Source organism: Arachis hypogaea, chromosome 14, assembly GCF_003086295.3.
Source record: "Arachis hypogaea cultivar Tifrunner chromosome 14, arahy.Tifrunner.gnm2.J5K5, whole genome shotgun sequence".
Taxonomy (NCBI): domain Eukaryota; kingdom Viridiplantae; phylum Streptophyta; class Magnoliopsida; order Fabales; family Fabaceae; genus Arachis; species Arachis hypogaea.
In genome coordinates, this window is record NC_092049.1 from 3,336,796 (window position 1) to 3,362,078 (window position 25,283).

General features: G+C 33.1%; 1 long non-coding RNA gene and 1 pseudogene across 2 annotated transcripts; one reads left to right on the forward strand and one right to left on the reverse strand.

Annotated features, from left to right (window-relative positions):
* Positions 1-3,484: 3,484 nt before the first annotated feature.
* The window catches only part of LOC112740657 (protein DETOXIFICATION 16-like), a 31,125-nt pseudogene continuing 9,326 nt past the window's right edge, over positions 3,485-25,283 (reverse strand).
* Positions 4,921-8,062, forward strand: LOC112740985 (uncharacterized). 2 transcript variants are annotated; one of them, XR_003171348.3, is made up of 4 exons: positions 4,921-5,471; positions 5,588-5,676; positions 5,756-5,900; positions 7,794-8,062. It is a non-coding gene; the product is annotated as an uncharacterized lncRNA (long non-coding RNA). The 2 variants fall into 2 exon arrangements; XR_003171347.3 differs by having other exon boundaries at positions 4,937-5,471; positions 5,553-5,676.

Here is a 25,283-nt window from a genome sequence, read left to right on the forward strand (position 1 = left end):
TCCGCCAGTTTCAGCTTTTCCTCCAAGTCTTTGATCTTTTTCTCGACAGCAGCGGTCTCACCACGGGAAGTGTTCAAATCCTTCATCAAGGTGATGTCCCGCTCCACGAACCTATTGATTTCCTTGGCATCTTCCTTGGCTTTCTCCTCCTGCTCAGATAACTTCTTCTTCAGAGACTCCTCCCGGGACCTCGAATCAGTTAAATCCTTCTGGGAGTTTCGAAGCTTCCCTTCCATAGAATGAATATTTCCCAAGACAGGCTCCACCTTCTTAGTGATAGCAGCAGCACGAAGAAGACTACGATAGATCCACCTCGCAAGGTTGTAGATACCGAGATCTTCAGATATTCGCAAACCATTTCAAAATAGCGAATAGTAGCCCAGCTATTCGGGTGCAGCTGTGACGGAGCAACATCGCACCGATTTAGCAAACCCATGATGAAGGAAGAGAAGGGAAGGCGAACTCCCAAGGTTTTGAACATGGGTTTATAAACCCACAACCAATCAACAACTCGAGGGGAGGCCAAGTTCTTTTGACAAACACGCTCCCGATCAGCAGGAACGTAAACCTGGTACAATGCCTCCTCGGGTCCTCCTCCGCACAATAGCCCGGCCTGGCGAAGATCCTGGAGGCTCTCACGGGTGACCTTAGAAGGGGCGTCCTTCACATCGGAAGTAACCCAGGCGTAGTGATCGACAAAATCGGCTTGCGGCTGCTGAGCCATGTTCGGGAGCACAGGGCGGTCAGCCATACCTACAGCGGGGGCACCACTTAGTTAGAACGGGAGGTCGAGAACCCTAAAAGCAGTATAAACAAACTACAACTCCCTAAACCACCCCTAGGTACCCCTACACTAACCCAGAACTCAAGCAAAACCTAAGAAAAACCCAGTGGCGCCCCCTCTAAAAGAAGAAGCAGCAAAAGCAAATAAAAACCCAGGCATGCATAGGGAAAAACGCACGGAAAAAGCACAAAAGGAATACCAAAAGAAAACCAAAAAGCAATGAAAACCATAAACAACGTACCAGAAAAATGCAGAAGTTGAGGAAGGAATCCGAAAGAAAGAAAGAAATCTGGAAGCGCGAATGGAATCGAATCAGCAGCAAAAGAAGAGAGTAGAAACAGCAGCAGTTTAAGGAAACAGAAGAGGGAAAAAAGAAGAATGGGGAAATGAGGAGGTTGTGAAAATAAAAAAGGGGGCGAAGAGTGTAACCGTCAAGGAAGAAGCGCCAAAAGGCAGGGGCATACCTGTCATTTCACACAAATTTCAAATCACGAAATGATGGGCATTTAATGCCCAGAACAGATGCCAAGGAGGCAGCGTCAGAGACGAGATGACCACGCGTGAGAAACATGAAACGCTATCAACGAGCTCCCGATAAGAAGAGCACATCCCATCTCGGTGAGTAGGACAAATGCGTCCAGCCACGAGCCCCAAACCTCAAGGCTGGCGCGTTGGGGGCACTGTTACAGACCAGAGTCCAGCCCAACTAGTCGTCGGGTTGGGGCACCACCCCTGACCTAGGCCCAAGCCATCCCTCACGAAAGGAAGAGTCCGACGGGTCGGTTTCCAACACCTGACCCGGGGCACGCCCGGTTTACACTCCGTACGACCCAGGTCACCAGTCGGGTCGGTATCTTTGGGGCCGCCCCCGAGTCCCCGACCCGAAGTCTGGAACGACCTGTTCCTCCCACGTGGACTAGGACAGCTCATAGAAGCTCCTTGGCCAGTGGGCTAGGTCATCCATAGGCCCGCCCTGCACAGTATATAAGGGGAGAGGACAGCTCTCCCCCCAAGGTATGTCATATCTTACCTAATTTGGCCATCCCCTCATACGGACATTAACTTGACCATTGGAGTGTCCTTGCAGGAGGCCACCCCCCTCGTCCTTCTTTCCTCCGGCACCATCAACTCACTAAGCACACCTCAAACGCCCGCTCCAGATCAACCGGGGTTTCCCTCTCTAACCTCATCACCATCCGATCCACCGAGCACTCGAGATCCCACAGTAACGAACAAGTATGGAATCTACTTCATTCGCATCAGTTTGTTCAAAACTTTTACAACCTTAATGCTAGAGATTGACTCATTAGTAATCTCTCAGCGAAGAGTGATTGGAATTGCCGACTTGGTGTTGCAGCTTCTTCTTTGTGGTACTATATATATAGAAATCTCCTCATCTTTGAAGGAAAGAGTTTTCTCCCCGTTGCAACTGTTAGTACTATTCAAGCTCGGTTTGAAGACATTCAAACTGCATTGAAGAATAACTTCAAACGAAATTCTGCTACAAGAAGCTCCGGACAGCTCATATGTTAGGTCTTTCCACCAAGATTGTGTGAAGCTTAATGTGGATGGTTCTTTCCTCTCCTCCAATAATAGTACGGCCTGTGGGGGTGTTCCGAAATCACTTGGGCAGATATATTGTTAGATTTTTGTGTAATTTGAAAAGTTGTTCCATCACTCATGCCGAGCTTTGGGAGATTGTTGAAGGCCTTCAGATTGCTAATACACATAATTTCCAACACCTTATTGTTGAATCTGATTCTTGGTCTTTCCATTAAGTTTATTAAAGATGGGTGTCCAGCCTCTCATCTGTGCAAACCACTGTTGGAAGACACAGCAATCTTGGAGAGACGTTTTCAGAAGGTGGAGTGGATCCATATTCTTAGAGAAGCTAATGTTGTAGCCGACACCTTGGCTAAAAATGGTCAGGAGCTCCCCATAGGTCTTCATTTGTTTAAGAGGCCACCTTCTGACACATGCTCTACTTTCTTATTCTCGTGGAACTCTTAGAATAAGGCTCACTAAAATTTTTATTTTCTAAGAGTAAAGTTAATTTTTAAAAAATAATTTTTTAAAAATCGTAATATTTATATTTGGTAAATCAAATTAAAACTAGTTTTAATAAACACAAGTAATAATAATTGCATTTGGTAAAATAGTTTTTAGAATTTAAAAATATTATAATAAACATAAATGTAAGCATTAAATTTAAAAATTAGTTAACATATGAGGTTATATTAGACTTTTAAATTTTGAAAAGTACAAGCCAATTTTAAAAAAGTTTTATCTTAGGTACTTTCAAAATACCCTAATCTTTTAAAATCTGCAAACACAAGCATATGATCTTTTTTATTTACCAAATATAAAATGAAAAACTTGAGTTTTTAAAAAACACAACCACCTTTTCAAAAAATTTTATCAAACCAAACCTAAGAAGAGCTGATTAGTCTTGTTTTGTTTGTTCTGTTTGGGGTATTCATATTAACCCTCTTTTCTTAAAAAAATTAATAATATGATTAAGTAGGTCTAATAATATATATTTTGAGTATTTGTAACTAAAAAATTGTTATTATTATAATTTTATGTAAAAGTTAATTATATATAACCGTTATTTTTTAATTTAATTGAGTAATAATAGATATTAAATTTAATTGACTAACATGATAAAAAAAAATTTTATGTGAATTTTATTATTTTTATATTGCAATCAAGTTGTATTAATCTAGTAGTTAGATCACTAATTTACTTAAACAAATGTCGAGAATTTGAATCTCGCCTTATATAAATAAAAAAAATAATATGCTATAAACTCAATTTTTATATAAATAAATAAATAAATGTATGTTCAAAATTATCACTTACACAAAATTGATTACATGAAAAAACTAAAAAAACAAGTAACATACTATAAACTCAAACTTTTAGATAAATGAATTATTAAATCTTTCAATATTTGTCTGTCCTAAATTATTAACTCTTTCGCTAGTTATCCTTGCCTACAAAAAGAAATAAATTTAACCATTTCAGTAATTAATACGCAAAACTAAAATTTGAAAGAAAAACTAAAAAGACAAAAGAGTAGACACCTCTTTCTTCCAATCAATCCGTACAGTTATGATTATCAGACCAAGTACTTGAACGACAAGGACACATATAATTCCAAGCCAAAGTTCCTGCAGAATATTTATTCTTATTATATAAAAATTAATATTTAAATTTTTTTATATTATATTTAAATTATATTTTTTTAATAATTTTATATTAGTAATTTTACTTACCTAAAAATTAACTAATTATCTTTTAAGAAAAAATTAAAAAAATCTTAACTATAATTATTTAATTAAAGCATAAAATATTAATAAAATACAATAAATATATATTAAAAGTATTATAATAATACTTATAAAAAATTTTAGTTACAAATATTAAAATTTGACAACTTAAACATATTAATAGTTTTACTACTATATTATTTAATTTTTTTATGCATACTATAAGACTATGCTACTCTTTCTTTCTTAATCTCTCGTACTAATTAGTAAAAATTTCTTCAAATAAATTTAAATTTGTCGTATTTTCTTACTAAATACATTTAAATATATTATGATTATAAAATTAATTTATAATTTTATATTTATATTTTAAATATTTTTATTCTCGTTCATTTTTTTAAACCCAAATAAATTTAAATTTGACACATCTTTTTAATAGGTATATTCTGTAAGACTCCTAATTTTAAAAAATTATTAATTAAATATTTATGGTCTATTATATTTATTTAAAATCATATTTTTAGAGATTTTTATACATCAATTGAGTAAATTCTTATTTATTATTTAGAATTCTTATAAAATAAAATAAATAAATAGTAAATATTTTATATATCTTACTTTTAAATATTTAGATTTCTAACCTTACTTTATAAATAAAGAAGAATTAAATTACTTATCTCCAATTTTTGTTAATTTAGTATTTGAATGAAAATAATTTAAAAATTATATTTAAAAGGTATTTTTGAGATAAATACTCTATATTTAATTTGATTTTCAATTATTATTCTATTTTTATTTATTTTATAAAATTACATTATTATCCCTATTTTTATTTAAATTTCCTAATCTACCCCACACCACCTCAAACCCTAACAATACACTAACCTCACCCCACTCACCCCACTCACCCCACACCCACGGTGCACACACACAACTCACCCACACACACAGTAAAGAACAGAAAGAAGGAAAAAGAAAGAAAATGGAGTGAGGGTTGCGAGAGAAGAGGGTGGATCCAAGAGAGAGAGGGAGAGCGCCGGCGAAGGAGGAGGCCGCGGGTTGCCGGTTCGTCCACGGGCCGCCTCTAGAACCGCGAAGAGAAGGAGAAGCTCGCGCCGCCGTCAACCCGTCGCGAAGAAGAGATGCGCGAAAGAGGAAAGGCCGGTTCTGTCACCACCGCCGTGCCGTGCTCCATGCCGTCACCGCCACTGTTCTGTCACAAGAGAAGGATGTGCGAGGGAGGAAACAGAATCGCGAGGGTGCTCAGCCACGGAGAGAGGAGACGCGCGTCGAATCTGTCGCCGCCGGTCCGCCCACCGCCAAACCACGCCGCCGTCCGTGAGGCTGTCTCCATCGCCGCTGCCGGAGGTCGCCATCGGAGCCGCTGCTCCACTTCTGTCATTCTTCTTTTTCCGGTGAGTTGCCGCGCCTTGAAGCTCCTTCTGTAATTATTCTAGCTACCTGTGGTTAAGGATTCTGATGTATAGATGTTGTAGGGTTAACTTTATGGGTTTGCATGTCAAAAATTAAGGTTGTTGCTGAGCCACTGAAGCCCCTGGCCGCTGTCGGAGCTGCTGCCGGTTAAGTTTGGGGTGGTTGGCGTGTCGTTCTTTTATTCCAGTAAGTGTCTCTACCCCGGGATCCTCGCCTTTGGTTTTTTGATATGTGTTTTGAGGTTTCCACGATATTGATGTTTTAGGAATTAGAAACCGGGCCGCATGTCACGTTTGAGGCTGTTCTGCTTTTGAGGAAGCGAGCAGAGCTGAGGTTTCAGTTGCATTGATTTCGGGTCGAGAGGAAAGGAATTTCTTTAGGCATTTGGATTGTGGTTTGAACGTGTCGAGGTAGGGGCTTTTTCAAAGAACTTAGTTTTATGATTTGGAGTTGTTATAAATGGATATTAATGTGATAAATGTGCTTTTGTTGTTATATAAGCCTTATATATTGCTGAGCTGTTTTGTGATGAACGTATTTGTGGTTATATTGGATTGTTGTTTGATTTGGTTACATGGTTGGTTGCTGAAATATTCCATTACAATTTTGGAAAACGAGTTTGGTTCATTGAAAATGGATTGAGTTTGGATTTGATTTCTTGAATTATGAGAAGGATATGAATTTTCGAAATTAGTCTGATTTTAAACTGATTTGGTTTTGAACCCGTGGAAGGGGTTGTATACTGGTTTGGTTGGGACCCGAAACGGGTGGCAAAGTCCAAGTTTTAGGGGAGATGTTGTCGAAATTTTATGAAATTTAAGATTTTGTTTTAAGATATGATTTAGAAAAGGACTGGATTTGAGAGGTTCTGTTGTTTGGTTCTTGATTTATTAAGAAACAGGAGATTCAAGTTTAATCTTTTAAGGAATGCTTATGTTTTAAGTTTGAGTTAAACATGAGGGGACTTATGTTTTGAGGTTTGGTCAAAGAAATACCTTTGGAGGAGTTTTAGCAGATTTTAAAGGAAATTGAGCTCTGATTACTTAATTTCGTATTACTTTTGAAGTATTCTTTAAATTTTAACTAAACAAATCCGAGCCTTTGGGAAAGTTTCTGATTTAAGAATGAAAAGAAATTGGGTTTTTTGGACTTAAATAATGTTGGTTTTGAAACTGGTTCGGAACTTTTGGCCTATATGCATTGGTTTTGGTTTTGAGTCTCCATTTTAAATGATTTTAGTTTGAGTAATTATGATTCCGAGGATTTCTAAAGAGTTTGAGAAGTGAGGCAGGTTATTCTTCCCTAAAGTCTTGTGTCTTCTCAAAGAAAGTTCCGTTTTACGGTTATGATTGAAAGTCTCTTGGAAGTTTTGTAAAATGTTATATTAAGCGACTAAGACTTGAAAAGGAAATTGATTTTGAGGAAAGTTGAATTATGAGTTTGAAGAGATTTGAGAAATAAAAAGTGACTTATGGCTTGAATGATGATTGGTTTGGTATGAAATGTTAATGAAATGCGGAAATGATGATGGACGAATGATTATGAATAAACATATGTGGCTTCCGCACGTTTATCTGAGATACGAGTTCTCTGGGTAAAGAACCGTGGCTTGCCATCACGTGTTCCAGGTTGGATCTCGATACTCTGTTGACCCTACGTCGTAAGGGTGACCGGACACGTATAAATTCCCGGGTATGGATAGCCCCTAGTGAGTGATTTGAATGATGTATGAATGTAAAATCTATGCATAGACTCATGGGGATGCGCGACGGGGGACAGTCTAAGGACAATTCAGACTTGTTGGGTTGGCTGGATAACCGACAGAAGAGCCTCATCAGCCATAGGACAGGCATGCATCATATGCATTTGTATGCTCTGTTTGGGTTTGAACTTGTTTGGGTTTGTCTAATTGCTAAACTGTTCTTAACTGCTACTTGAACTATTTGTTGTAACTGCTACCTACTTGTGCTTTCCTTGTCTGTCTTGCCTGTGTTTGTCCTGATGTGCTACATTTGAGAATGAATTTTGGTGCTGAATTAATGATTGTGTTGTTGATTGTGTGGTTGGTTTCTGATTGAGATTTTCTTTTAAGGAAAGGTTTCAGATTTCTGAAAGATTAAACTTTGTTTCTTTGAAAAGGTTTTGAACGTTTACTTATTGGTTTTTAAAAGATTCATAAGGCATGATAATCACCGAATTTGAAAACAGTTTTCTTATTAAATATCTTTTTATGACAACTTTAAAACTCCGTGGTGAGACCGTGTGGTTAGGTTCTCACCCCCTACAGGTTTTTCCCTTTTCAGGATATGGACGACGAAGCTTCAGAAGAGTTATATTCGTTTTCTGTTTATTCGACATTATTTTGTATGATCTTAGTTTTTATTTATTTTTTCCCTCGCCTTTATTTCTAGCGCATTTTGCAAGAGGGATAAGAGTTTTGATGTGTGAAGTTTTTATATTGATATGATGTGTATATATATGTATGTATATGAATTATTTGTAAGTATTGTAACCTATGGATGTATGTTTCGAATATTCGGGAAAATTTTAAACAGGCTCATATAGTACTAAATATTTCAAGAGTCGTTGTAATACCCAAGCTATCAGAGTGGCGCAGCCGGAAGTGTGACTTTTGATAGTTAGGGTGTTATATATTCAAATCTATCATAATTATAAAACTAATTTATACTTTTGGTATTTTTATTCTCATTTATTTTTAAAATATTTTTTAATTGTTTACAACTCAAAAAACACCATATGAAAAGACAAACTATGACAACTAAAATAAATATAAAAATAGAAGCAACAAATGAAGATATAATTTTGCATAATTCTAATATAAAAAGTCTGTTTTTTTTTAAAAATAGATATTCAAATTTTTTAAATAATAAATTATATTTTAATTTATATTATATTTTAATTGAATAATTATAAAAAATTATATACAAATTATTAAATAAATATTCTATAAAATATTTTTAATATAAAATAATTTAAATTTAACATTAATTTATATATTATTTAATTAATTTTTAAATAATATAATACTTATTAAAATACACTATATAATATAATTAATTTACCTTTTTGTGTATAGGACATATCTCAATCTAAAATAATTAAGACCGTTCACAAATAAAAACAATAGATTTCAATTTGGTATTTACATACCTTTACTTCAAGATGTAAGGCGAAAGCTAACACAATAGCTAACAGATGTGCTAACACAATAGCTAACAGATGTAAGGCGAAAATTAACACAATAGCTAACGAAACTCTAACTACATAATATGATCCTAAGTTAATAAAAGTACTCATTTTTTGCCAACTGCATCGTCTGACAATTCCTGAAACAACACCCTGCAGCCCGTCCAACAAAGAGTTGAACACAAGGTTAGTCGATTCAATAGAAACAGTTGGCAATGAATTAGTAATCGCTTCTAGTTTCTATGCCATGGAAGAGAGTAATCGGATTTGGTGTTGAAATATTTTCATAACTAACACCGAACAAAATATTAAGATGGTTCAATTCGGATTACATTTATTTGATATTTTTTAATAAATTCAAAATATAAAGAAAAAGAAGAGGAGAAAAATCTGATTAGTGAAACCGTAAAAAGAGTGTTAACAGATATAAAAGGAACTGACTACTAAACTAATGCCAGTGACAGAAGAAAAGGAGGTGGCCATGGAAATGCCGGAGAGAGCCAACTCACTGACATGATCCACAAACAGCTCAATGGCGAAATTAAGAAGATTCACCATAATTAAAGGTACTGCCAGACATATTTGCTTTCTCACTTCTTTAACCACTGATCTTAACTTATTTTTCTTGGATACATTAGGCTCAAGAGAGACACGGGTATTAGTCTTGTATTCTCCCACCATGGACTAATTTATATATTCTTACATAGATTGTGGAATTAAGAAATTTATAAAGAAGAACAAGTTAGTCTCAGATGATAGAGCTTATGAAGAGTGTGTTGTAACACAAGAGATTAAGTTTATATTTAGTTGAGTTTTATGGAGGCATAAAAAATAGTAGCTAAGGATGACATTAGGTTAATCCCCTGTTTGAAATAAATTTTTTTCAAAATCTACTATCTTCTTCTTCTCTTTTTTTTATCAAAAGATAGGATTGAGACTCGAATTAAATTAAAATTATATATACATATTGTGTTTTAAAATTTGAATTTCATTTGGATTTTTTTTATTATTGTTAAATAAAAAGGTTTCTGTAATTATTGAATTTTATAATATTTAAAAAATTTTATTCTTTTGACCCAATTATATTTGTAGAAATATTTTTATTTAGTATTTTGTTGAATTTTTTGTGCAGAATTTAAAGTTCGAGAGTTTTATGTGTTTTAGTGTCTATAAAAGTATAAATATCAATAATAGTCTATTTTAAATATAATATTAAAATGTAATCACAATATTTAGATTGAAATTGCATAATAAAAAAGAAAATTAGTTTTTAAGAATACTAATAAAGTGAAAGAGTTGTGACAAATAAAATTAAAAAAAAAAGATAAATAGAAAACAAATAAAGTATTACTATTATTGGTAAATTTTTTCTTACTAATTTGATTTCAATTATTTTTACACTGATAATTACAAAAAAAACGAATTAAGAAGCACGTTAGCATATATTTAAACATAATACATTAATTTTCAGTCACAGCAATTTTAATTTTATGTAATTTTTTTTAAAAGAAATAAACAAAACAAAATAAAATAAATGACAATTCAATTATTTTAAGAAAGTATTAATTAAATTTTATTAATTAAAAATTCAACTATTAAGTATAAAAATGCTCATCAAATTCAGAATCTTAAAAAATTTCAATAGCAAAATTAAAAAATTTTTGTATTAAAATTAAAATATTTTAGCGTCACCATTAAGAAATTTTATTAAGCATGCCATACTGTCCTACTCCATATGATTGGTCATAAAAGGTATCCAAGACACCTGCCATTCTCATCTATCATTATATGAAACCAACAAGAAGTTGAACACAAGATTAGTCGATTCAATAGAAACAGTTGGCAATGAATTAGTAATCGCTTGTAGTTTCCATGTCATGGAGGGGAGTAATCGGGTTTGGTGTTGAAATATTTTCATGACCATCACCAAACAAATTATTGGGATGGTTCAGTTTGAATTATATTTATTTGATATTTTTTAATAAATTCAAATTATAAAGGAAAAGAAGAGGAGAAAAATTCGATTAGTGAAACCGTAAAAAGAGTGTTAAGAGATATAAAAGGAACTGGCCACTAAACTAATGCCAATGACAGAAGAAAAGGAGTTGGCCATGAAAACTTCAGAGAGAACTAACTCGTTGACATGACCCACAAACATTATGGAAATAAGCTCAATGGCGAAATTAAGAAGATTCACCATGATTAAAGGTTCTGCCAGACATATTTGCTTTCTCACTTCTTTAACGACAGATCTTAATTTATTTTGCTTGGATACATTAGGCTCAATAGAGAAATGGGTATTATTCTTGTATTCTCCCTCCATGGAATAATTTATATATTTTTGCATAAGTTGTGAAATTAAGAAATTTATAAGGAAGAACAAGTTAGTCTCAGATGATAGAACTTATGAAGAGTGTGTTGTAACACAATAAATTAGGTTTATATTTAGTTGAGTTTTATGGAGGCATAAAAAATAGTGGCTAAGGATGACATTAGGTTAATTCCCTATTTAAAATAATTTTTTTCAAAATCTACTCTTTTTTTTTTTTATCAAAGATAGGATTGAGACTCGAATTAAATTAAAATTATATATACATATTGTGTTTTAAAATTTCAATTTCATTTGGATGTTTTTTTATTATTGTTAAATAAAAAAGTTTCTGTAATTATTGAATTTTATAATATTTAAAAAATTTATTCTTTTGACCCAATTATATTTGTAGAAATATTTTTATTTAGTATTTTGTTGAATTTTTTGTATGGAATTTAAAGTTCGAGGGTTTTATGTGTTTTAGTGCCCATAAAAGTATAAATATCAATAATAGTCTGTTTTAAATATAATATTGAAATGAAATCACAATTTTTAGATTGAAATTGCATAATAAAAAAGAAAATTAGTTTTTAAGAATACAAATAAAGTGAAAGAGTTGTGACAAATAAACTTAAAAAAAATAAATAAAAAGAATAAAGTATTACCATTATTGACAAATTTTCTCTTACTAATTAGATTTCAATTGTTTTTACACTGATAATTACCAAAAAAACGAATTAAGAAGTACATTAGCATATACTTAAACATGATACATTAATTTTCAGTCTCAGCAATTTTTATTTTATGTAATTTTTTTTCAAAGAAATAAACAACCCAAAATGAAATAATTGACAATTCAATTATTTTAAGAAAGCATTAATTAAATTTTATTAATTAAAAATTTAACTATTAAGTATAAAAATGGTTATTAAATTCAGAATCATAAAAAATTTCAATAGCAAAATTAAGAAATTTTATTAAGCATGACTTTCTGAACGTGTACGCCTAACATGCCATGCTGTCCTGCTCCATACGATTGGCCATAAAAAGTATCCAAGCCACTTGCCATTCCCATCTGTCATTATATGAAACCAACAAAGAGTTGAACACAATGTTAGTCAATTCAATAGAAACAGTTGGCAATGAATTAGTAATCGCTTCTAGTTTCCTTGCCATGGAGGGGAGTAATCGGGTTTGGTGTTGAAATATTTTCATAACTAACACCGAACAAAATATTGGGATGGTTCAGTTCGGATTATATTTATTTGATATTTTTTAATAAATTCAAATTATAAAGGAAAAGAAGTGGAGAAAAATCCGATTAGTGAAACCATAAAAAGAATGTTAAGAGATATAAAAGGAACTGACTACTAAATCAATGCCAGTGATAGAAGAAAAAAAGGTGGCCATGAAAACGTCGGAGAGAGCCAACTCGCTGACATGACCCACAAACATTATGGAAATAAGCTCAATGGCAAAATTAAGAAGATTCACCATAAATCCTACCAGACATATTTGCTTTCTCACTTCTTTAACCACTGATCTTAACTTATTTTGTTTGGATACATTAGGCTCAACAAAGATACCGATATTATTCTTGTATTCTCTCTTCATGGACTAATTTATATATTCTTACATAAGTTGTTGAATGAAGAAGTTTATAAGAAAGAACAAGTTAGTCTCAGATGATAGAACTTATGAAGAGTGTGTTGTAACACAGTAGATTAGATTTATATTTAGTTGAGTTTTATGGAGGCATAAAAAATGGTGGCTAAGGATAACATTAGATTAATCCCCTGTTTGAAATAATTTTTTTTCAAAATCTACTCTCTCTCTTTTTTTTTTTATCAAAGATAGGATTGAGACTCGAATTAAATTAAAATTATATATACATATGGTGTTTTAAAATTTGAATTTCATTTGATTTTTTTTATTATTGTTAAATAAAAAATTTTCTGTAATTAGTGAATTTTATAATATTTAAAAAATTTTATTCCTTTGACCCAATTATATTTGTAGAAATATTTTTATTTAGTATTTTGTTGAATTTTTTGTGTGGAATTTAAAGTTCAAGAATTTTATGTGTTTTAGTGCCTATGAAAGTATAAAAAGTATAAATATCAATAATAGTCTATTTTAAATATAATATTGAAATGAAATCACAATATTTAGATTGAAATTGCATAATAAAAAAGAAAATTAGTTTTTAAGAATACTAATAAAGTGAAAGAGTTGTGACAAATAAAATTAAAAAAAAAAGATAAATAGAGAAAGTAAAGCATTATTATTATTATTGACAAATTTTCTCTTACTAATTTGATTTCAATTATTTTTATACTAATAATTACCAAAAAAAAAAACGAATTAAGAAGCACGTTAACATATATTTAAACATAATGCATTAATTTTTAGTCCCAGCAATTTTAATTTTATGTAATATCTTTCAAAAAAATAAACAAAACAAAATAAAATAAATGACAATTCAATTATTTTAAGAAAGCATTAATTAAATTTTATTAATTAAAAATTTAACTATTAAGTATAAAAACGGTCATCAAATTCAGAATCTTAAAAAATTTCAAAAGCAAAATTAAGAAATTTTTGTATTAAAATTAAAATATTTTAACGTCACTATTAAGAAATTTTATTAAGCATGCCTTTTTAAATATGTACACCTAACATGTTATGCTATCCTGTTCCATATGATTGGCCACAAAAGGTATCCAAGGCACTTGCCATTCCCATCTGTCATTGTATGAAACCAACAAGGAGTTAAACACAAGGTTAGTCGATTCAATAGAAACAGTTGACAATAATTAGTAATCGGTTCTAGGGGAGTAATTGGGTTTGGTGTTGAAATATTTTCTTAACTAACACCGAACAAAATATTGGGATGGTTCGGTTCGGATTATATTTATTTGATATTTTTTAATAAATTCAAATTACAAAGAAAAAGAAGAGGAGAAAAATCTGATTAGTGAAACCGTAAAAAGAGTGTTAAAAGATATAAAAGGAACTGACCACTAAACCAATGCCAGTGACAGAAGAAAAGGAGGTGGCCATGGAAACGGCAGAGAGAGCCAACTCGCTGACATAACCCACAAACATTATGGAAATAAGCTCAATGGCGAAATTAAGAAGATTCACCATAATTAAAGGTCCTGCCAGACATATTTGCTTTCTCACTTCTTTAACCACTGATCTTAACTTATTTTGCTTGGATACACTAGGTTCAACAGAGACACCGGTATTATTCTTGTATTCTCCCTCCATGGACTAATTTATATATTCTTACATAAGTTGTGGAATGAAGAAGTTTATAAAGAAGAACAAGTTACTCTCAGATGATAAAACTTATGAAGAGTCTGTTGTAACACAATAGATTAGGTTTATATTTAGTTGAGTTTTATAGAAGCATAAAAAATGGTGGCTAAGGATGACATTAGGTTAATTCCCTGTTTAAAAATTTTTTTTTTTCAAAATCTACTTTTTTTTTATCAAAGATAGGATTGAGACTCGAATTAAATTAAAATTATATATACATATTGTGTTTTAAAATTTGAATTTCTTTTGGATTTTTTTATTATTGTTAAATAAAAAAATTTTCTATAATTATTGAATTTTATAATATTTAAAAATTTTTATTCTTTTGACTCAATTATATTTGTAGAAATATTTTTATTTAGTATTTTGTTGTATTTTTTGTGCGGAATTTAAAGTTTGAGAGTTTTATTTGTTTTAGTGCCTATAAAAGTATAAATATCAATAATAGTCTATTTTAAATATAATATTGAAATGAAATCACAATATTTAAATTGAAATTGCATAATAAAAAAGAAAATTAGTTTTTAAGAATACTAATAAAGTGAAAGAGTTGTGATAAATAAAATTAAAAAAAAGATAAATAAAAAAATAAAGCATTACTATTATTGGCAAATTTTCTTTTACTAATTTGATTTCAATTATTTTTATACTGATAATTACAACAAAAAAAACACTAATTAAAAAGAGCGTTAGCATATATTTAAACATAATACATTAATTTTCAGTTTCAGCAATTTTAATTTTATGTAATTTTTTTCAAAGAAATAAACAAACCAAAATGAAATAAATGACAATTTAATTATTTTAAGAAAGAATTAATTAAATTTTATTAATTAAAAATTCAACTATTAAGTATAAAAACAGTCATCAAATTCAGAATCTTAAAAAATTTCAATAACAAAATTAAAAAATTTTTGTATTAAAATTAAAATATTTTAACGTGACCATTAAGAAATTTTATTAAGCATGGCTTTCTGAATGTGTATACCTAACATGCCATGATGTTCTGCTCCATATGATTGGCCACAAAAGGTATCCAAAGCACTTGCCATTCCCATCATTATATGAAACCAACAAGGAGTTGAACACAAGGTTAGTCGATTCAATAGAAACAGTTAGCAATGAATTAGTAATCGCTTCTAGTTTTCATGCCATGGAGGGGGGTAATCAAATTGGTGTTGAAATATTTTCATAACTAACACCGAATAAAATATAGGGATAGCTCAGTTCGGATTATATTTATTTGATATTTTTTAATAAATTCAAATTATAAAGGAAAAAAAAGAGAAAAATCTGATTAGTGAAACCGTAAAAAGAGTGTTAAGAAATATAAAAAGAATTGACCATTAAACCAATGCCAGTGACAAAAGAAAAGGAGGTGGCCATGGAAACGCCGAAGAGAGCCAACTCGCTGACATGACCCACAAACATTATGGAAATAAGCTCAATGGCAAAATTAAGAAGATTCACCATAATTAAAGGTCCTGCCAAACATATTTGCTTTCTCACTTCTTTAACTACTGATCTTAACTTATTTTGCTTGGATACATTAGGCTCAACAGAGACATAGAGGCAAATGTTTCCTCTTTATTAAATGTAGGTCCGTCCCTAATTAATATATAGTTTGGTGTATATAAAGTATTTTAAGTGAAATTCATAATATGTATAAAAAAAATTTTAATAATATTTTTCTTATATTTGCAGATATTAAAGATTTTTTTAACCAAAAAATTTAATAAGACTTTCACATGGGTAATTAGCGGATTCTCCCTATCAATGTTTTATTACTGTGAAAAACTGTGTATAGATTCTAGAGTTTGAAATAAAATTGTGTTAAATAAAATTTCTGTCATATTTAAAATTTAAGCAACCGATCAAATTATCAAAATTATGAGCATTTAATAGATACTAATTGTAGATCAACATAATTAAATAAAGATATATTGAGAGTGATAATGTGTCCATGTTGTCAACTATGTTGTCCATGACATAATTTTTCGAGCAGGACCAGAATACTTGCATTATTATTGGTATTCATAAAAAATTTTGTAATTTATTACTCCTCCTGAATTATAGTGTATATGTACTTTATCTATTAATTTTAGTAACGATATTATTCTCCCTTATTTAATAAGGGTCAATTTTTGCATAGTTTATAATAAGAATAATGTATGTTGATTTTGATCTTGAGAGAATATATACACTTTAATTTGTTTTTTCTTTCTTTTAAAAATTTAATATTTTTAGAGTAAAACACTTATATAAACCAAATCAATACTAATATTACATAAATCACTCAAATAAAAAAATGTTAAATGAATATCTCAAACCATATTTTTATATAAATCAAATTAAATTAATTCAAATTATACAATATAATAGTAAATCAAAACACTTTAATTTAAATTACATGGAACAATGTTTGAAGTATAAATCGAATTGGTTAAATTTGAATTATACACTATAGTACTAAATCGAATTAGTGTAATTCGAATTAGTATGGAATAGTATAAATCGAATCAACTTGATTCGATTTACTACTTGTATCAGATTATTGACATAAATGTCAATAAAGAAGTACCCCATTTGGATTCAAATAAAATATCAAAAAAATTAAAACAAATAATAGAAATCCAACTTGTGTATTTTAGTTCAAATTTTAGAAAATCTACATTTTTATAAACTTGTGAATTTAAACGAAACATTAAACGATTTCTAAAAATTCATTAAAAATTATCCTTTGACTTATTAGCATATAAAAAATCATTACCGGGACTTTTGATATTGAAAAAGTTAATATAAAGTATAGCCCTCTAAGATAGCATAGGAGTTAAAACTTGAATTTTTTTCGGAGTCAGAAGTAACAAATAGTTATAAATTATAAAATGACCAATTATATTTATACAATATGTAATTTGAGAAATAAATAAAATACAGTATAAATATAATTAGTCAAATTACATATTGTATAAATATAGTTGGTCATTTTATAATGTATAACTAGTTGTTACTTTTGGCTCTCAAAAAAAATTTCAAGTTTTAACTCCTATGCTATCTTGGAGGGCTATATTTTATATTAATTTTTTTTTAATATCAAAAGTCCCGGTAATAGTTTTTTCTATGCTAATAAGTCAAAGGATAATTTTAATGAATTTTTAGAAATCGTTTAATATTCGGTTTTAAATTCATAAGTTTATAAAAATATAGATTTTCTGAAATTTGAACTAAAACACAAAAGTTGGATTTCTATTCTTATTCGTTTTGATTTTTTTGATATTTTATTTAAATCTAAATGAGGCACTTCCTTATTGACATTTATATTTTAAAATTAATATAGAATAAATAAATAATTAACTTTAAAGTAGTAAATGTCAATAATCTGATAGAAATAATAATCGAATCAAGCTGATTCGATTTACACTATTTCATACTAATTCGAATAAAACTGATTCGATTTAGTACTATAGTGTATAATTCGAATTTAACCAATTCAATTTACACTTCAAACAATATTACCATGAAATTGAAATCAACGTATTTCGATTTACTACTATATTATATAATTTGAATTCATTTAAATCGATTTATATAAAAGTATAGTTTGAGATATTCATGTAACATTTTTCTATTTAGATAATTTATATAATATTGATATTGGTTTGGTTTATATATGTGTTTTATCCAAATTTTTATTTAATTTTTGAAAAATATACATGAGAATTAGATTAGATTAAGTGATTAATTTTATTGTCTAATCCTTAAATATCATATATCACAAAAATGTAAAAGTGATGATTTTTATCTTATACTACAGGTCAGTAAAAGTTAACAGAAAGTTTAACTTTGTTAATATTTAAATATATCTTTAATTAGAGAAAAATTAAACATTAAATCTTTAAAAAATTAAATTAAATTATGTGTGTTTAAAGACCACTTTAAATATTAATCTCTAAAAATATTAAGAAATCACATATATAATATGTACATATTTTTTAAAAGATATATACGATTCATATAAAACTGAGTTAAAGGTGTAAAGTCTAATTTTTTTTCTTTAAATATGATATTGTTGAGCTAAATTATGAAGAGACATTTAACTTTTAGTACATGAAAATAACAAGCAATTAGCTAATAACTATGTTATGCTAACACGATATGCACAAGGTAAGACCAAAAGAGCCACCGTTTCTACTCAAAAATGATGGAGTATCGCATAGTTGGACTATCAACAATTCATTTGAGAGGAATTGGAATCATTTTGGTACTTACAATGAGGTCCAAAGATTGGTCTTTAGTCGATAGTGTAGAGAAAAAATGTGTAATTACTAATTAGCTACTATTTTTTTGGTACATGTTATTTGGGCTTTGTTATTTGGTTTGGTCCGAATATTTTGTGATCCATAAGATATGATAACAATGTTATATACCAACAAAAACTAATATGGACCTAAAGAAGCAGAAGAAGAAGAAAAAGAATAACAATCATAACAATAAATTACCGAAAAAAAAAAACAATCATAACAATAATAACCATCCTTGTGAAGGAGACACCTCCAACGGGTCTCCAATTTTTGTCAAAATTTTTTAAAACTAGTTCAAAATGACCTCCCAATTACTCCTCTTCTCATCCACCCATATTTTTACTCAATTATATACCCAATGAAAAATATATCCAAATTATATATCCTATGAAAAATTAGTAGTGCGCATAGGGTCGAATGAAATCGGATTTGTAACAGCCCAGACCACCCGCTAGCACGATATTGTCCGCTTTGGCACACAAGGCCTCACGGTTTTGCCTTTGACGATAGGGATGCTAGCCAAAACCCCCCACACTCACTCGTCAAAACGCGTCATGCTAGGGAGAGGTATCCACACCCTTATAAGGCATGCTTCGTTCCCCTCCCCAACCGATGTGGGCCTTACAGTCCACCCCCTAAGGGAGCCCAGCGCCCTCGCTGGCACATCGATCCGGGTTCTTGCTCTGATACCATCTGTAACAGCCCAGACCACCCGCTAGCACGATATTGTCCGCTTTGGCACACAAGGCCTCACGGTTTTGCCTTTGACGATAGGGATGCTAGCCAAAACCCCCCACACTCACTCGTCAAAACGCGTCATGCTAGGGAGAGGTATCCACACCCTTATAAGGCATGCTTCGTTCCCCGATCATCCGTATCGTCAAAGGCAAAACCGTGAGGCCTTGTGTGCCAAAGCGGATAATATTGTGCTAGCGGGTGGTCTGGGCTGTTACAGATGGTATGGTGGAGATGCGGGGTATAAGAAGTAATGTAACACCCTAAGTTTTATACTATCGTGGGGGTCTTTAAAATAAGGTGCCACACTTGATTAAGCAAAGAAATGACTAAATCGTTACGCAAGGAAGGAGTAAATGCGCGTAGAGCGGAAAATGGGTAGCACTAAAACGTTGGAATTTTAATAAAAATGAAATAGCATCTTAACCGTGAGTATGAAATACTTATAGTAAACTAAAACAAGAAAGGAAACTAATACGTCCTAAACTAATCTCGTCGAAGAGGCTCCCATACTTGCATCCTATCCCATCCTTGATCAGGACTCTTCAGTTATTTATGAATCGAGGTACCAGGGGTCTCCCTCCAACACCCTTTCGCGCAGTGAAGACCCGGTTCCGTTGTGTGGGATGAACCAAAACTCGATGGGGTGCCGAAATGGGGGAGTAGGGCACGTATTCCACCTTTGGGCTTCCACAATGGTTCAACTTCTCCTCTGGGTCCTCCTCCATGGTGTCTTCCTTCTGGCCAGGGTTGTCAGATTTCTCTTCTTCGGTCTCGGGGTCGGACTCAAGGTGTACCACCTTGGATGACCGCTTCCTAGATGTTGAAGCCTCCCTATCTAGGAAGGTTATGACGGGCAGCTGGGGTTCTTCTTCCACGAGTTCTCGACCTAAGTAGATAGTTTGAAGCACGGTAGTAGTGGTCGCAACTACCCACGCGTGCTTCGAGGGGTCATACTCAGAAGTTACCCTCGAGGAGGCACTGCGTCGTCTCTATCCGCTGTGCCATGTTCCTCTGGAGATAGTATGGGAAAAGAAAGGGAGTGAGAACCTAACGTCTCAGTAGGAGTGCTATGTAACACCTCCATATCCATCTCCAGCCCACGTGCGGGATTTTAAAAACAAGCGTATAACATGGCATGTAATATGCATCTTTTTTTTTTGTAAAACATGTGTGTAAAAGAAAGGGGAAACATATAGGAAAATAGAAGGATAACATCAACATAATCATAATTAAATCTAAGGAAAATATAGAACTCAAGCTTTCATTCGTGCCTTCTTTCTTTCTTAATTTATAACTTATATGGAGGGTATTGAGCTCAAACCGGTATAAGTGGGAGTCCCCTTCCCTTACCGAAGGTTCTTATCCCAAACGTTTTGGCGATCACCTTCCCTTACCGAAGGATCATCTCGATCGATCACCTTCCCTTACCGAAGGATCATATCGATATCTTGTCTTTGGGGGTCACCTTCCCTTACCGAAGGATCATTCCCTCAGTTTAATTTACAATCAAGGTTATTTAGACATACACAAGAATGGAGTCATATAAAAAGATATCTTATTATATAAAATTGATGGGATAGTCCCTTCCCTTACCGAAGGTTCTTATCCCAAACGTTTTTCGATCACCTTCCCTTACCGAAGGATCATCTCGATTATCTTGTCTTTGGGGGTCACCTTCCCTTACCGAAGGATCATTCCCTCAGTTCTTTAACAAGTACGGTTATTTAGGCATATACAAGAATGAACCATGCGAGAGGAGAGGCATATATCATGATAAAATAAGCATGTTTGAATAAGATTTTATACGAAAGTAGGTACTCTCGTCCCTAGAGGGGTATAAAATAGATGTACATTATAAAAAAATAGGATATTAATTAGCTGAATAAAACAATTATAAGAAAACATATACTTTTGACCCTAAGAGGATATTAATGATATAATGTGAAAAGTATAATCTAAGTGCATATAGTAAGAAAGTGAATGTTTGAAATACTTGGATTAGATATTAAAAAGTATGTACCCTTGATCTTTAAAATAAAGGAGCAATAATGATATAAGGGGTCATTTAGTTGCATATAATAAAATAGGGTTCCTTGAACAAGATATAAAAAGGAGCATGTACTCTCGATATTAAAGGAATAATAATAATGTAACGGTAGCAAAGGTCATGTAAGGGCACATAGTAAAATTAGGGAATGTTAACTAATTTAATAAAATGTTATAAAGGGGCATGTACTCTCAACATAAAAGGAATAATAATAAGGTAACGGTATCAAAGGTCATATAAGGGCACATAGTAAAATTAGGGAATGTTAAATAATTTAATAAAACGTTATAAAGGGGCATGTACTCTCAACATAAAAGGAATAATAATAAGGTAATGGTATCAAAGGTCACGAAATGACACATAGTAAAATTAGGGAATGTTAAATAATTTAATAAAATGTTATAAAGGGGCATGTACTCTTAACATAAAAGGAATAATAATAAGGTAACGGTATCAAAGGTCATGTAAGGGCACATAGTAAAATTAGGGAATGTTAAATAATTTAATAAAATGTTATAAAGGGACATGTACTCTTAACATAAAAGAATAATGATTAAAGGGTCATGTAAATGCACATAGAAAAGATATGGGATACATATTAATGGATTTCAAGAGGGTATAATTGACAAAATAGATAATCATGCTCAATGTAGTTGCAAAGAATAATTCACGTCATAAAATACATGAAAGGTGATAGCCATGCATGGATGGAAGAAAACAAAATAAAACATACTACATGCCGACATAAGTAAGAAAGGCATAATTCCCTACCTTCTTTTCTAACGCTTCTTTGAGCTTGCCTCTTGTGTTTGCCCACAGAATGTTATTTCTTTGTAGAGAGAGAAGGGAGAGGATAAGTGTTTGAGAGAAGTGATTTTCTACCTATGGGTGCTCCCCTATTTATATACATTTGGGAATGGGGTGGTTGGGATATTTTAAATTTCAAACTGAGGGTGGTTACCAGGTTCCTATCCAAAATTTCAAAATTCTAAACTTATCTCCTAGCTGATTTTCAAACTTTAAATTTAATTTTGTTTCTAGAAGGGGCGGTTGTTACATTATCACCCCCATAAGAAAAGAATTTGTCCCCAAATTCCATGTCTGAACTTGGTCGATAAGGGTCGTTTAACTAACTTAGGGGTCCTACTGAAATTTCCTTACTGTTGGGGAGAAAAGGAGATTCTCACCACGATTGTTACCTGTAAATAAGGCCGGGAGCTTCTGTCTCATGTCTGCCTCTTTTTTCCATGTGTAGTCTCTGGAATTGCCGCTACCCCATGCCACCTTTACCAGTCGTATCGTCTTGCTCCTTAGTTGCTTCGTACTTCTGTCTACAATCTCTATGGCTGGTAGTTCAAAAGTCAGGTCGTCCTTGAGTGTTACATCCTCTTGCTGCAACACATGGCTTGGATCGTGCTGGTATTTTCGGAGTTGGAACACATGGAACACGTCATGTAGTCTTGATAGATTTGGTGGTAGGGCAAGATGGTATGCCGACTTTCCTATACGCCGGAGGATTTGGAATGGACCCAGGTATCGGGGGCTTAGTTTTTGTACCTTAAGAGCCCTCCCTACCCCGGTGGTGGGGTGATTTTTAGGAATACGTGATCGCCTTCCTGAAATTCGAGGGGTTTCCTTCGTTGACCTGCATAACTCTTTTGTCGACTTTGGGCGGTGCGCATTCTTTCTCTTATCCTCTCGATATCTTCCGTGGTCGGTCTTACTAACTCCGGTCCTAAGTAGCCTTTCTCTTCTGGTCCGTACCAGCATAAAGGAGATTGGCATCTTTGCCCGTACAGTGCCTCATATGGTGCTATCCCAATGCTACCATGGTAACTGTTGTTATAAGAAAACTCGATCAGTGGTAGGTGACTCTCCCACTTTCCTGGTCTGTCTAGGACACAAGCTCGTAACATGTCTTCCAACGTCTGGATGGTCCTTTCCGTTTGTCCATCTGTTTGCGGGGTGGTATGACGTGCTTAGGCACAATTTCGTCCCGCATGCCTTCTGCAATGCGTTCCAAAACCTCGAGGTGAATCTTGGGTCTCTATCCGAGACTATGGTCGTTGGTACCCCATGTAACCTCACGATCTCTCTGATATATAGCGTGGCTAGTCTTTCCAATGAGTCGGTCGCCTTAACTGGTAGAAAATGGGCAGTCTTTGTAAGCCGGTCCACGATGACCCATATAGCGTCACGCCCTGCTTGAGTACGGGGTAGTCCCATGACGAAATCCATCGATATGTCTTCCCATTTCCACTTCGGGATGCCAAGGGGTTGCAATACCCCTGATGGTTTCTGATGTTCGATTTTTACCTTCTGACAAACCAGGCATTTATTCACGATCGTGGCTAAATCCTTTTTCATCCCTGGCCACCAGAACATCTTCTTCAAATCATGGTACATCTTCGTCATGCCAGGATGAATGGTAAAATCTCCTTTGTGGGCTTCTTCCGCAATCTTGCTTTGAAGGTCTCCTTCCCTTGGGACACAGATTCAACCTTGGTATCTCCATACCTTGTCCTCTCCTTCGGTGAAGCCCTTCAATCTTCCTTCTTTGACAAGGCGCAGGGTTTCTTGAAAGTTGGGGTCGAAACTCTATGCCTTAGTTATTTGTTCTTTGAATTGACTTGCCACTGTTAGGTGGTTCAGACGTATGCCTTTTGGAGCGAGGGTGACTTGTAAGTTCATGTCTCTGAAATTCCTTATCAACTCTGCCTCTTTTATCATCAGCCATGATGCCTTGAGTACCTTCCGACTCAGAGCGTCAGCCACCAAGTTAGCCTTTCCTGGGTGGTAATTTAGAACAAAGTCATAATCTTTAAGAAACTCCATCCACCTCCTTTGTCGCATGTTGAGTTCCTTCTGGTCGAACAGGTACTTTAAGCTCTTATGATCGGAGAATACTTGAAACCCTAACTCCGTACAAATGATGCCTCCATGTCTTCAGCGCAAATACTATCGCGGCTAGTTCGAGGTCGTGAGTTGGATAGTTGGCTTCGTGGGTCTTCAGTTGTCTTGACGCATACGCCACTACCTTTTTGTATTGCATTAGTACGCAACCCAATCCTTGTCCTGAGGCGTCGCAGTAAACTTCGAAGGCCATGTCGGGGTTAGGTAAGGCTAGTACTGGGGCGGATGTCAAGCGACACTTTAACTCTTGGAAGCTTCTTTCGCAGTCTGGCGTCCAAGCAAACGGGGTATCCTTCCTGGTTAAACGGGTTAACGGCAGGGCTAGTTGAGAAAACCCTCTTATGAACCTTCTATAGTAGCCCGCCAATCCTAAAAAAACTCCTTATTTCTGTGACTGACGTCGGCCTTTCCCAGTTTAGTACCGAGTCTATCTTACTGGGATCCACTGATATTCCGTCGCTGGAAACCATGTGTCCAAGAAATTGTACCTCCTTCATCCAAAACTTACACTTGGATAGTTTTGCGTACAACTTTTTCTCTCGAAGGGTTCCCAGTATTACACGCAAGTGCTCCCTGTGTTCTTCTTCTGTCTTGGAGAAAATCAAAATATCATCTATGAATACCATCACGAAACTGTCGAGGTAAGGTCAAAAAATTCTATTCATGTAGTCCATAAAGATGGCGGGGGCATTGGTCAACCCAAAAGACATTACTGTGAACTCGTAGTGTCCGTATCTCGTTCAAAATGCTGTCTTTGGAATGTCTTCCTCTCTTACCCTTATTTGATGATACTCTGATCTCAGGTCGGTTTTTGAGAACACTGTTGCACCTTGTAGTTGGTCCATTAAGTCATCTATTCTTGGGAGGGGATACTTGTTCTTCACCGTGATTTTGTTGAGTTACCTATAGTCCACGCAGAGACGCATGCTGCCGTCCTTTTTCTTCACAAACA